We start from the raw sequence: 15,103 nt of genomic DNA on the forward strand, positions 1-15,103 counted from the left end.
TCCCGTATCAATACATTTTACGGAGTGTAGACTGGGGTGTTAATAATTTAATTGTTAAAGGTATTGATAAAGTTATATTAAAGGAACGAGGAGGAATTAAACTCAATCTTTTGGACCGTAGCGAGGCATATTGGATTTTTATGCTTAAGACTCCTTCTCCCTGTGGTCTAAATATTGAATGGAACCTCAGCCATTTTTGTATTGAATCACTGAATGAAAATCCTGAATCACCCTGCATCACCTTTAGGAGGTGTATTACATTGACAGTAGAAATGTTGTTACATATACAGTAAAAATAATTCTACATTTTGTTTTAAATGTTTTATGTGTTTATATTCATATTCATCATTCTCTCATGCTTAATGTTTATTTATACATTAAGATATACATCTGTAACAGAGAGGATGATGTGTTTATTACATGGTTGTCTTTTGTTTTGTAGGGGATTTGCCATGGGGACCCATGAATGTATAAATAAGTTTTAGCTGTAGGTTATGTATTTTAATGAGGGCAGTTGTGTTGTGCTCCAACTTTTTCGTGCTTTATCTGAGTCTCCAGTGGTTACCAGTATAATTGGGGGAATGCGCATGATTGCAATGTTCTTTGTTAAGTGATGCGCAATAGTTATCTTTAGGCTTCATATCGTAGAACTTCGGCACGAGGGGAGGAGCACAGCTGACTGTCTTTGTTCCAGTGCCATTTCTGTTGTTCTGCCATATTCGGGCATGTGCTGGCTTTGTAGAGGTTACGCACAGATATGCGCGCAGGCGCAGATGTGCATGTGTCAGTGGTGTGCGCATGACCGCTGTGACGTCATGCGTGGACCCATTTCTTGGCATGAATTTCGTTAGGAGATGTTCTTTTCTGCTGTGTATATATAGAGGATCCCTGGCATAATACCCCATACTCCTTGATAAAGCATATTTGTATTCGAAACGCATAGGAGGTCCAACACCTCCTTTGGGTGATGTTTATCATTGAAAACATTTTTCATTTTTATATCACCTGGCTTCCTGGGCAGTGCGCTGCTTTCTTTCTTTTTTTGTTGCTACTTGGACATCTCTATCAGCGGCTGGACACGCCACTACAGATTCATTGAGGCTCTAGGAGTGGGTAAGATCTAATACAAAATCAAACTATTAAAGATTTATTGTGAGTTATTGTGAGTTATGGACATTTATTATTTCCAGTGTTTTTTATGTTTTCTCCAATGAGGTTACAGCAAGGTGAATTCATCATTTTGGACTGTTCCCTTCAGGAGAGTTGGTAATTACTTTCCCCTGGTCACTCACTTATCACTATACCCACTCCATGCAAGAGTTATATTCATGATTCATTCATTGCCAATTTTTATTATATTCCAGAACTATTTGAGCACCCACTTTATTCATATACTTGACCTGTTTTTTTAGTACTACACGTCTTCATAAATGTCTACCTGTGTGATACAACTAAATGTTTCAGTGATAACAGGATTTGGTCACTGTTTGCTAACTAATATAATGACCACATTGATAGTATCATTAATCATTACTCAAGGATAATGATTTACCTGGTCATCGAGCAGCTTTATTACAAGTACATGTTTCTCCTCCCTGATACTTACCACATGGAATGCCTAAAGAGATGGATTGAGACCTTGGTTATAAACTAGCAAAGATAAGTGGCATGTATGGTGAAATTGCTGTTGATTTAAAGTCAGCTGGACTGTCTGTGCCAGTTCTTGTCACTTTTAATTCTTGAGAAGGAGAGTATGCCCTCTGGCAGTTCTTAACTAATATCAATATCATCCCCTTTGTATAATGTCTGAAGCTATCTGTAAATAATAGGAATATCATTTTAGCACTAATATACAAGCAAATAACTTGACCATTCACCTTTATCAGTTCTTCACAGACTGTGCCAAAGACTCACAACACAGAGTATACTTCCCTTTGCAGGACAATTTTACTTTCATCAAGAAAGGCAAATAAAACCATTGTTAGTAAAAAAAAATTATATGATGAGAACTGTATTGTGGTTGTTCACATATACTGTACAGTGCAAAAATCAAAGGGTTTAATGTCTGTATTGGGTTTGATCCTTCTTAGCTTTCATATTCATGTTACAGAAAATATTGTTACTATATTATCCTTATTAATAAAATGCCCAAATGAAATAGATTGCTTGATAAAGGCAATGCTAAATAATGATACCTATACTATTACAGAGATTATGAATCTGCTTGCCACCCCACTGTCACCCTACCTCTCTCTTGCCATTCATGTCTAGCCTTGTTGAACGCCTTGTTTTGTCATGCATGCTGCACTTGAATTCCCATTTTTTATTAGACCCTCTCCAATCTGGCTTTAATACTTTCATTCTATTGAAACTGCTCTCACAAAGGAGTTCAAGGACAACCCAGACAAACTAGGGAAGGGTAACATGGCCCTTGACCCAGGGAGCCATGTAGTGAAACCTGGGGGATGGGGCAGGGAGAGAGGGTTATGGTACTTAAAGGGGCATCATCGCATTACCTGCCTCTCATCTCTTCAAATCTTCCACAAAAGGTTGGAGTGTGTGACTTACTGAGCAGGTCGATAAGAGCTAGCTGTTGTTGGGTTTGATGGAGAAACACAAGCATTATTGGATATAAGTCTCGGAGTTATAGATATAGAGATTGCAGTGGGCAATAAAGACCCTGGGAGAAACCTTACCCAGTTGGTGGGAGAGGATTTCCCATACTCGCTTTGGCAAATGCGTTTGGATGGCTGATGAAGACAGTTATGGGTTTATTGATTTATACGATATGGGTGGAGTAGATGAGGGCCCAGTTGTCATAGCAGGTATCGGTGGACAAGTCATGGGGCAGTGGATTCTTAGAAGATTACTTTATATTTACTGTGGGTTTCCTGCTGGCTGTTTAGTGGAAATGTGTTAGCCAGTTTCGAGGCGCAACAGCTGGCCGAGACATTGATTGTGGGGCCATTCAATGTGTGCGTAGATCTGTAGTGACTCATACAGTATGTTCATTGGGATGAGAAGAATAAGAAGCTACGTGGCTGTTGGTGGCGACAAGGGGTCAAATGGCCTGGTGTTGCAGAGGTGTGGACGACTCAGTTTTGCCCAAGTGGTAAATTGGGAGGGATGTGAGTGGTCCAAAAGTAAGTACTCTTGGATCAGGGCCAGGTGCAGTGAGCATTAAGGGTGTGCTTCAAATTTGGACACCAGGTATTGCGAACCATGTAGAGGTCTTGGGCATGGATCATGGTTCAGCTGGTTGGAGCTACTTTCTGTCCAGGACCAGGAGTGTTGTTGTTTTTTTCCCAGCATATCCCAGGTGGAGAGGCCCCATCAGGCCCCAGGTTGATGGGGTCACCTGCAGGCCTCAGGTGAAGAGAGCCCCCAGTATGCCCCAGGAAGAGAGGGGCACTAGCAGGTCTCAGGTGGAAAGGCCCCAGCATGCCCCAGGAAGAGGGGGGCACCAGCAGACCTCAGGTGGAGAGGCCTCAGGGTGGCTGGCCTTGAAGTCTGTTTTGAAGTGGTCCAATAGGCCAGTGGAACAGCAGAACAAGTGACCGCTGGGCTGGTGCCTGATTGGCTAGGTAGTGGTAAGCCGATCAACGGTGGGGTGGCTGGTGGTGTGGTTCTGCGTGGGGGACTAATAATATGGGTCAGATGTGATTGGGAGAGGAATGAACGGTTGGGATGTCATCCAGTTGATGCTACCAGCATACCCAACTGCGGGGCATTCCATTTCAAGCATGAGTGCATGTCTTGTGGAGGCAAAGGGTACAGCTCTCTTGTTGCAGTAGGAAAGGAAAAGAGAGCTAAGGGGAGCATCACAGGAAAGCACGCAACTCAGAAGGGCTTTGGCTCTTGTGCAGGTGGGCGCTATGTTTTACTGCCCTGACATTTGGCCATTGAAGGAAGTGAGGGGAGATTAGGGAAGGAAATCCCCAAGGATCGGATCCTACAAGTGAGGGGCTATTGTTCAGGGTCAGATTTAAGAGGTAGGAATAGAAGCGTTAGCTGCCGAAATGTTGCCTGGTTAATTGCAGTGTTCAAGGTGACAGGAGGGGGGCGGCAGAGTCTCTAACAGGGGAGGTGCGTTCTATCATTGGGAACAGTCGGTTTGACTTTAAAGGGGAGGGTGAATGAGGCTTTGATGCGGTTGGCGGCTGCGAGACAAATTGAGGTGTCAAATGGCCTTGTCGTTGGAGTTTGGGGACTTGTCAGTTATGCCCAGGTGGTAAGATATGGGTGGAGTCCACCAGGAGGTACTTGGGTCAGGGCCAGGTGCGGCAGACCTAAGGGTGTGTGCTTAATTCAGACCCCAGGGATTGCGAACCATTAGTGCCCACTGGGTCATGTAGTGGTGTTGGGCATGGATCATGGTTCAGCTAACCAGGTGCAGGAATATTATGATTTGATTAATAAAAGGCTACCGTATGTACATTTGTACCTAACTAAGGTGTCTGTGTTTATTTGGGTGGGTGAGGAATGAAATGTTGAAAGTTGAGGGTTCAGAGGTCAGGCCAACCTTGACCAACTAGGGAAGGATAGCACAACCCTTGACCCATGGAACCATGTAGTGACACCTGGGGGAGAGAGGAGGAACAGAGGGGTAGAGCAGCAGAAGGGGCGTCACCCTATTACCTGCCTCTCACCTCTGCAATTCCTCCCAAAAAGGTTCACACCTACCCACCCTCTTTTGGTTTCAGTTTAAGGGGAAGTGCAAGTTATAAAGTGCAAGAACAGTAGCGCATAGCCAAGTGAGCCAGGGTCAAATTGTGATAAAAATGTATTTATTGAAACATCACCAAAAGGAGGTACAAGAACCCTCCTATGTTTCGCACCTTGTCGGTGCATTATCAAGGGGAAGTGGGATGTTGATGTTTATTGTATCATGATGTGTAAATGTTGTATAAAACGGACAAGGGTATGGTAAAGTTTTGGAGTTATTATGATAATTGTTACAGCCACCAGAGGTTGGGGACTGGTTAGTTCTACCCAGGTGGTAAAATGGGGAGATATATGAGGGGTGCAACAGGAGCCACGCTTGAGTCAGGGCAAAGCGCAGTGATTCTAAGTGTGTACTACGAATTGAGACCCCAGATATTATGAACCATGAATGCCTGCTGGGTCATGTAGCGGCGGTGGGCATGGATCATAGTTCAGCTGATGGGGCTACTTTCTGACCAGGTCCAGGAATATTATGATTTGATTAATAAAAGGCTGTGGCCGTTTGTACCCAACTAAGATTTCTATGTTTATTTGGGTGGGTGAGGAACGGAATGGGAGAAGTTGAGGTTTCAGAAGTCATGACCTCCAGGCTTTTAAATCACAAATCACAAGGTCACTAATCCTTGCACACACTCTGTGACCAATCTGCTGCTTTTGATACTGTTGACCTCTTTCTCTCCATAGACAATGCATTTTTCTTCTCTCCTTCAGTGTTTCTTTGACTGACTCATTTTCGGCCCCTTTGGATCTATCCGTGGGTGTACCTCAGGACTCTATTATTGGTCCTCTTCTCTCTCTACAATTTTATTAGGTGACCTCATTAATCCCCATGGATTTTATTGTGTCATTTATTCAATGACAGATATTTATCCTGTGTTTTATATTCCTGAGATCTCACACAAAAGGCAAATAATTATCTCTATTACTACAATGTCCAACAAATAGAGAATATTGCTATATACAGTATGTATTCATTTTCACGGAAAACATTGTGCATCAGTTTTTTTTTACATTAGGTGGCACATGTATTTGCATTTGTTATTTATGTAAAAATACACTTAAAAGCTAGATTAGTGCAGTAATTCTGCACCATGTCCCCTACCGAGAAAGAATACAATATCAATACTATGTTCTAGATCCACAAAGCTACTGTACGTTAACTCAAAGATAATGGGACGTTATCCAAAAAATAGACAGAGCATACTCTACAGTATATCCCAGGTTACCATAGTAATTGTATTATTATGTGTCACTACAGTAGCTGTACATCAAGAATTATTGTGCAACACAAAGTTCAAAAGTTACTACATCACATCACTTAATCGCAATAATGACCTCAATTGCTCCCAGCCAACTAGTAATTGGCTGGGAGCAATTGACAGCTATTTAAAGCCCTGAAGCAGGTGCAGCCAATTACTAGTTTCAGGAGGAGGCTAGCTTCCCGATTTTAGTCTGGAATGTTCCTTGATAGAGCAGAACAGCAGTCCTGGAGTCCTGGTGGAGGAGCAGGTAATCTGCAAGATGGGAATAGGTCTACTCCAAATTGAGTCCATATTTTTATGAATAGAAAACCTCTCATTTGCAATAAGTTAGCACTATGACTACACTTGTTAATCAACTCTAAATTGGCCCCATTGTGTCTTCTAGTGTAGCACCTTAGTAAATTTAGTCCACAATACTTACTAACTGCTCTGGTAAAGGATTGGTCACTGCTTTGAGTTTATATAAGAGAGCTGTGGCCATTTTTATGCCTCGTCCAGAGTGGCGCTGAGCGGACATACGCGCTAATGCTGGACACGTTGTGACAATGTACGTGGCCTGCGTGAGCGGGCGGGTGCGCCTGCTCGGCGCTCAGCCGCTTGTCAAGCAAGCAAAATTGATTTTGCTGCTCGCAAGCGCCTCACGTGAGCGGTTCGCCAAATGAGGGCGAACAGCTCCGTGACGTCATGGCCGCGCCCCCAGACGCACGCGCACCTAGCTGGCCAGGAATCGCCCGGCCGAGCAGGGCACAGCTCTGGAGCTCCCGTGCGCCTTTTTCCACCCTGGACGAGGCCTAAGAGTACTGGGTGCTGAGCAATGAAGCAACAGTAAACAAATCTTGAATGGCGGCAATATTTCCTTTAAAATATTTCGATTTTTTTTTACACCATGCAGTATTATTGTATCAGTAATATTGTAATACACTTCTGATATGTTTAATTGATATTGTTATTCAGCGCCCCCCCTCCCCCCAGTAGTACTGTTCTGTGGAATATGTATGCACCTTATAAATAACACTAATACTCATTTCCTCAAAATAAAACGATAATTTGGAAATTTGTTATTCAATATAGTACATGTAAGGGCTGATGACGCCCAACATAGATTTAATTGCTCTACATTAAATTGGTTGTATTGTATTTCTGCATGAAGGTCCAATATCTGTTTGTAATTAGCAGAATATTGACAAATATATGTACTAATGGTATATAAGAAATATTTTTCCTCAATATGCCAAAGGGTAGTCTGTAAGATGTATTGTCACAGGTCACAGAGCTATATTTACATTTATATTTATACATACTGATATAACTCCATGCATGAGTGGTCTTTAATTCTATTTTTAATTGTAATTTTAACATTTAATAGTAACACTTTCCCTACACGTTATTTATTGTCTGAACTCAATCAAATCTGGACTGTTTCTTCTATACTGTATACTGTATATTTAAACCAGTGTACTTGAGTTGTATTCTTATACCAAAATCTACATGGTAAATGCAACACTTTCAGAATCTATCCAAGTGTCGACAGTCTAGGATAGAAAATAATCCCTTTAGTGTGGCACAAAGAGAGACACCCTAATTAAAACATAATCTTTATTAAGTTCAACTTAAAATATAGCTGTTTGGACACCACATAAACAAGACAAAAAAACCTAATAAAAACAATTAAAATAACAGAAGAGGTGTGGGTGAGTGTAACTAAAGTACTAGTAATCCAGTGATTTATATATACCTGTTACTAGACATAGTGAAACACTTAGATGGTGTAGGTAGTGCCCTTATATTGTCCTGAAAAAACAGGATATATCCTAAATAACTACAGTATGATCCACTGCGTAAGGGGAACCCTGTATAGGGACACCTTACCACCAAACTACTAGTAGGTGTAGTTGTTTGGTTGGAATAGGCACACAGAGTGATGCCACAGAAAAATGTCAGTGTCATACACAGAGGTGCTATTTGGACCATATACTATGACACAACTGGATAGGATAGATAGCACTAAGTAATGGCTATTCACTGATCCTAGCTAACACACACACTGATAGCCCTTAAGGTAGGTAGGAAAATTCATGAGGGACCCCTACCCCCACGCTGCTGATGGTTAAAGCTGTGAGGCTAAAGGCTAAGAGAGCTGCCCTGTGTATAAGTCTATCGGGCAGCCCCACTAGTGCTGGGTTGTAACTTAGAAATATGACAGGCAAACTCTAAGTAGCTAGAGAAGAGACAGGCATAACCTTAGGTCTGAGTGCTGTTGCTGCTCACGGACGCAGTCGACGAAGCACTCAGACAGGGAGCGAGCTCACTCCTTTCCGATGAGCCGTCACGTGGAAGTGACGTCAGACGTACCCTACGTACGTTTCACCATAACTGGCTTCATCGGTGGAATCCAAAAGGGATTATTTTCTATCCTAGACTGTAAATTATCCCTGTTCCCTGTGAGCACCACCCTACCCATGCTGTTTGGCTATTTTTCCTCTTTATGTTAAGCAGGGTACTCTCTACGTTATACATTAACGCAGCTTCCTTTTGTATCTAAGTGTCCAATCAAATGAGCAGAAGTAGGAGCTAGCTCCCCTTTAAATATGGCAGGCTATTCTCAGCCAGCCACTGCCTGAAGAAGCGACCTGGAGTAGGGAAACTGGTAGGATTGCAATCTGTTTCATGTGAGGACCCATAGCTATACAGGACGCGGTCGCCCTACCAGCAGAATCAGAAGTTATCAGACATGAAGTCCAAGGCGGTTGCCTGGACGATTTCTTGTTCAGATACAGATAAGCAACAACTTTATTTTTTATGTAGCCCAGTGCCCCTGGCGACAGTATGTGTTTTCTGGCCCTGACATTATAAGTCCTAGTAAGAGCAGCCAGTGTTGGGGTTACATTCCTTTCACATGGGCCAGCATCTGTCTCCCCTCCAGAGAGTTCATTTGTATTGGTTTCCAGGTGCTTAAAGCTGTGTTAACAGCGCGCATTAGTGTATAAGGGTTCCATGTAAAAAATGGATTCCAGGCAAAAGGTGACACAGTGTGCTCATTTGCATGTAATTTCCCAGAATCCCTTGCTGCAGTGGAAGCACTTTATGCTGGGGATAATGGTTGAAAGGCAGGGTTGCAGACCTGCCTAAGACATGTGAATGTGCTCACAAGTGATCTTTTTATTTGCTATATGCAATACGGTGGAGGTTTCTAGTTAACTTTTTCACACACCATAACTTAAAAAAAAAAAATATATATATATATATATATTAAATATCTCAAGTTTTCTTTTCAAGCAATTAAAAATATCACTTGTGAGCACATTCCGCAGCCGTGCTTTTTCCGATTATCCCAGGACTGGCCTCGGGACAAGGCGAGCAAAGCTGCCAAACTTGGGTCCTGTGCCTTCGGGGCCCCACACTCCTTCCGCACTCTCCGCTCTCTCCTCCTCCTTTCGGCAGCGGGATCCAATTCTGCCTGACCGGAGGGAGGAGTAGAGGAGTGAGCATGGGGCTCTCTCCTCCAGCTTCCCCCTCCAGTCGACAGAAGTTGGATCCCGACACTCACAGGAGGATGGAGCGTGGGGCAACTCAGCCCAGCAGGACCGCTTATCACTGAGAGGTAGGTGTGTGTGTCTGTTTTTTTTTCTTTGACATGGGGTCTTACCTTTTCCGTAGCGGGCCGCCTGCTTTAGTGCTGCGTTGCCATGGCAACTGACGCCAAATGACACCGTGATGTCATATGATGACACGTTGCTGTGGTAACATGAAGTCACATGCTGCCATGACATCGCGATGCCGTGACGCTGCCAGAGGAGGGCTGCTCTTCAAGGTAAGTCCCTTTAACTTTGTCAAAGAGGGAGGGGCGGGCTGGCAGCGTGTCACCTTGGGCCATCCTTAGCATATAATGCCTCCATTGCAGCCAGGGATTCTGGGTAATAACATACAAATGAGCACAGTGTGTCACTTTTTTTTGCTTTTTATCAATTTTAACAGGGATCCCTATACACATATGCCTGCTGCATCACCACACAGCTTTTTCAGCACAGCCTGGGTTCCTGCTTTTCAAGCAGGAATTGTGACTGAGTAATGTTTGTGTGATATAATTGCCCTTGTCAACCTTGAGCACAAAATGACTAAATACAAGGAAAATAAAATCAATAAACCACCAACAGAGCACGTAACTACAATGTATCTATGTTCACACAAAGAACACATACATCAATTTATTGTGTGCAACCTGCAATATTTTCCGAATTTGATCTGTCTACCAATGTATTAATGTTATTGATTTTACTGAGCCTAACTTAGATGATGTTGAGGTCTCGCTGCCTACAGTATAAAAACAGACTTCATTTCTATTTGAATTCAGCAATAATAATGGGCTCCTAAAATGCATGAACACTGTCTATGTTTAACAGCACAGGACACAATCAAAACTATCTTATAAGGTCATTGAGAAGATGTCTTGAAACATGAAATATAAAATGTAATTAAAGATGTACACTGGGATCCAAAAATAAATGTGACTATTAGGAATCAAAATTACAAATCAGTTCTCGGGCATAGTAATTCTGCACAGTAGCAATTTGTTTCAGATTGCTGCTTGTATTTCATAGGAGGTATCGTCTAGCAAAATCAATAGTACTCATCCTATTAAAGATGCAATCCTGCCAAGAACAAAATTCATTTTAAGAAGTAGATATTTAGTAATTGATTAATTATTAAAGGTGCAATGTTTCTCAGCTAAAACAAAAAAAACTTTGGGTTGAATATGCTGCCTACAGTAACATTGTTTGCTATTTTTTTGAGTGCATTGACAAGCTGCCATTTTTAAGTTGCTTTGCTGCTGCTTAAAACTGTACAAACTGTTATTTATGGAGAAAATAGAACACATACAAACAGGATGCTGAATATTTTTGCGAGTGTTTACAAATAGGCTTTTCCCCCCCCCCGTGAAATTGCCTTTTTAACTTTGATGTGCTGTTAGTTTTAATGCCGTTTCAATTCTTGCATTTTGAAAGCTACCTTGAATACTTTAGGCCTTAAAACAAAAAAAAAAACTTTAGATCTTAAACACTGGTGTTGTCACCATGACAACACTCAAAAACTGATATTTCCTGTAATTTCAGACACCATCAGTACCATATCAAGCTCCAATACTTGGACTAAGTACATTTCCCTGGTAGCAATTTACAATAAAAAGCCTGATGAGGACGTTACTCATTTTATTTAAAGTGACTGGTTCTTAAGCAGACTTGAGGAGGCACAGACCAGCCGTGTTTTTTCCCCTATAGAAAATCCCACTTTCAAAAGTGAGTGGGTGTTTTAATGATAAATACAATGTTTCATGAGTGACTCACATGCAGGTCAGTGAAATGAAAATAGGTGCGATCATTTTAACAATATGTTTAAAACAATATCACTGAAAGCACATTTATTTATTTTTTAACTCATATCTTTGGTGTTAATATTCTAGGTAAAACTGTAGTAAACGGGCTGTATCAGCAAAGCAGTGTTTATGTACCTGTGTCACTTGTGTACTTGAATTGATTACTTCTTATCTTCCTCTGAACACCATAGCAAACGTTGCCAGATTGGAATGTTCCTCTGGTCCTTGCCTTATCAGGCATGGAATTAGAGGAAATCTCTGGGGCGACCAACTCCAGCCTTGACTCGAGAAATCGTAGTTATTAGGCAAAAGACAAAGTGAGAGAGCCCCCAAAATAATTGCATCTATCACCTGAGTCTGTGGCTCTGATGCTCCGAGGATAGAAGAAAGAATCTCTGCTAAATCACGTTGTGAATTAACAGAGAGAACAACTGCTTATAGCAATGTAAATGAATGTTAAACAACTGAATGAAACAAAAAAATCCATATTAAATCCTAAATTTAAAATGAATTTGACATTAAGTGGGTTTAGTTTGCAAATTGTTGAATCAAATTGTTGAATCAAAAGTTCAAGGCAGGGAGAGTTTGCGGGTAAAGATACCTTAACAGTTGGCAAAAAAGTCTTTATGTGACAGGGGTACGCAAACAGCTTTTGGGTCACTTGATGTCGACATCGCATGATGTCATGACGTCACAACCCCAAGGTCAAGGTAAGGGGGGGAGGGGGGGAAGACAGCAGGCAGGGTTTGCGCAGGGGAAAAGGTTTGTGCACCACTGAGTTAATGGGTACAGTATATACTGTACTGTAAGTTATAATTATTAAATTATCTGATGAATAAGGAAACATTATTTTAAATAGTACTGGTAAGGAGGCAAAAAATGAAGTACAGTGCTGTTAGAGTGTTTTCCCTCTGACACCCAATATATGATGTAAGAAGGAGCCTTATATATTTTTTAAGACGTGTCATATTTCATTTTACAGTACATGAAAAACACATCAATCTTTGAATAGACCTCCAAGGCAACCGATCTTTCAAGGATACTCTCTCATTTAGGACCTGATTGCAATATACTGATATGTGTCTTAAGCCATTTCCCCCTATCTGCATTCATTAACAACCTCAAAATTATGTAAAAAAAACAAACAAAATATTAGAATATGAAATAGGACACGTAGCCTTAAGTTCAGAAACCTCAAAAGGGTTTTCAACCGTTTCAACTTTCCTTGATTACTGTTACTGTAACTTTTCTTTGACAATCCATGTGCTTCTTGTTTTTCTCCCAGGTATGCTCTGCTTTCACAGTAGATCTCCCAGGGATCACGAAACCCTGACAATATATACATGCTCTTTTTGACCCTTTGGCCTTGGGTCATATTCAGATCCTCAAAGAAAATATACAGCCCTTTACTATTAAGACACAAAAGCAATTTATAGATCATGGATATTGTCATAATGTACAATATATTCATCTACTTTTTTGTGTTAAAACAATATTGTTTTTTTCTTCTAGTTTACCACAACACCAATTCAGTATACATTTATTCTGTGATTTTCTATTACCATGACAATATTATTTCTAGTTCTATCTTTTATGGCACCAACACATTCCACAGTGCAGTACAATGTACTGTAGGGATAAGGACAAGAATACAATTGAATACATACAACTTAAGTCAAAGAAACCATGCTGTAGGTGATGAGGTACCTTCTGTACTACAAGAGCACACAGCATGATATTAATTCTAGGCTTCTCAGGAGGTTGCTTTAAAGAGGTGGGTTTTGAGTGAACTTTTGAAAGTCTGAAAGGGAGACTCTGATGGTGTGGGGAACGGATTTCTACAGTTGGGGTGTAGTCCTGCAGAAGTCTTCGAAGAGGGAATTAAAGGACGTTACGTTGGAGGAGAGCCCAAGGTCATGAGACGAGTGGAGACTGCACCTGGGAGAGGGGTTGTCATGGAAACGAGAATCAGAAACCTGAATTTGTTTTTGGTTGGTATGGGTATCCACTCTAGGTGTAATAAAAAATGGCAGGGGGTATTAAGTATTTGATTCAATCTGGTACTTTAGGGATTAACATTGGTTAGAAATTGTGTTAAAAATAAAAAATAAATGTTTTATGATGGGTTAAGACCCTTCCTGTGCTTGTGTTGATCTATAAAGTGGGCCTACTTGGGTGGCTATCACTGATGTCCACTTAAAGTGAAAAATGTATAGTTTAGAAGGCTGTGGATGATAGCCAGATCCTGGGCTGTCAGCCTTAAAGAAAACCTTAACATTGAGGATATCATGGGATGAGACTTATTATGAAGAATAATGCAGAGATATTCGTAACCGTTTGCAATGAAACAAATCAAATTATGCCAAACATGTCATGATTAAGAAGTTCCAAAGACAGATATATGTTTTCTCCTGCAAGAATAGATGTTAGGCTTTTTAGATGCAGGCATGTTTGTTAAGAACACAGATGCAACAGTGAAGATGGCGTCTGTCTAATTATTAGAGAAATTAAGATATGAGGTATTTTTATATATTGAATCAGACTTTCAAAATCCAAACAAATTCTGTATAATGTAATTTTCAAATGTGTGGCAAATTCCTGATCTGTGAAGATAGAAAGGTCAGATGAAAGTGGAGATGAAGTGTTGAGGATTGGAGGACAGAGACCAAGATCCACAAAGATCAGTTATTGACTAAACGAGGCGTTAATATAAGTTAACTCCCTATTAAGTATAAACATGTATTTTCAATGCTCCCTAATGCAGTGTTAACTGCTGTTTTCAGCCATAACGAGTCCTTGCATTAGTATAACAGAAATTAGTGCTAATGATATGCAAAAGAGGTGTTTCCTGTGCCTATCCACAGAGCTCCTACATACATAAAGGTGGTGTTAGCTCCCTCCAGGCACTGAAATATGGGGTTTAGAGGAGGGGAGGAGGGAAGGAGAGGAAGAGAGAGGAGTCCTATTTTACTAGAGTCCCAAGTGTACTGTATATCCCCTCAAACCAAATCTATAAACAACCACTGGAGAGTCACCTGTGCACAAAAAGGAGCACCCATGAGATGCCTGGGAGATATGCCAATAGGAATCATTAAAATATACTTTGCATATCACATTAGCATATCTCCCAATTATCTCAGGTGTGCTCTTTCTTGAGCACACTTGTCTCTCCACATGTTGTTTCGAGGTTGGTTTGAGGAGATAGATAGATCGATCACTTGGGACTCAGATAAGACAGGCATGACACAAGGCTAGTACTAATTTAACATGAAATTAAGATTGGGAAGGAGGGGTTGCCAGAAGAATGAGTGAGGGATACAAAAAATGTGGTCACATAGGGGATATGGTGTGTTGGAGAAATGAGAGGCAGAGCAGCACGTGAGAAAACAAGGTCAAGTGAGTCACCATCATGATGTGTAAGAGAGTTAATACAATGGGTGAGATCAAATAAAGAGGTTAAAGACAGAAGTTTAGAAACAACTGAAGAGGGGGAGTCAGAAGACAGAAAGAGTGGGAGCCAGCCAGAAAAGGTTAAAAACCAGAGAGTAGGCCCAGGTGGGTGTTATATGACTGTGATGGTAAGGGGGTGACCAGGTTATATAATAAAAGTTAAGCCCACTGGCTACCCCTGAAACCGTGGGGTCCCTGGCAGCTACACAGCGCCAGGGGCCAGGTATCATTGCATGAAAATTTAAAATGGCCCCTGCTTTTCCACTTTCAATGTTCCCTTTGCCGCAGACTCATG

Source organism: Ascaphus truei, chromosome 1, assembly GCF_040206685.1.
Source record: "Ascaphus truei isolate aAscTru1 chromosome 1, aAscTru1.hap1, whole genome shotgun sequence".
NCBI classification, from domain to species: domain Eukaryota; kingdom Metazoa; phylum Chordata; class Amphibia; order Anura; family Ascaphidae; genus Ascaphus; species Ascaphus truei.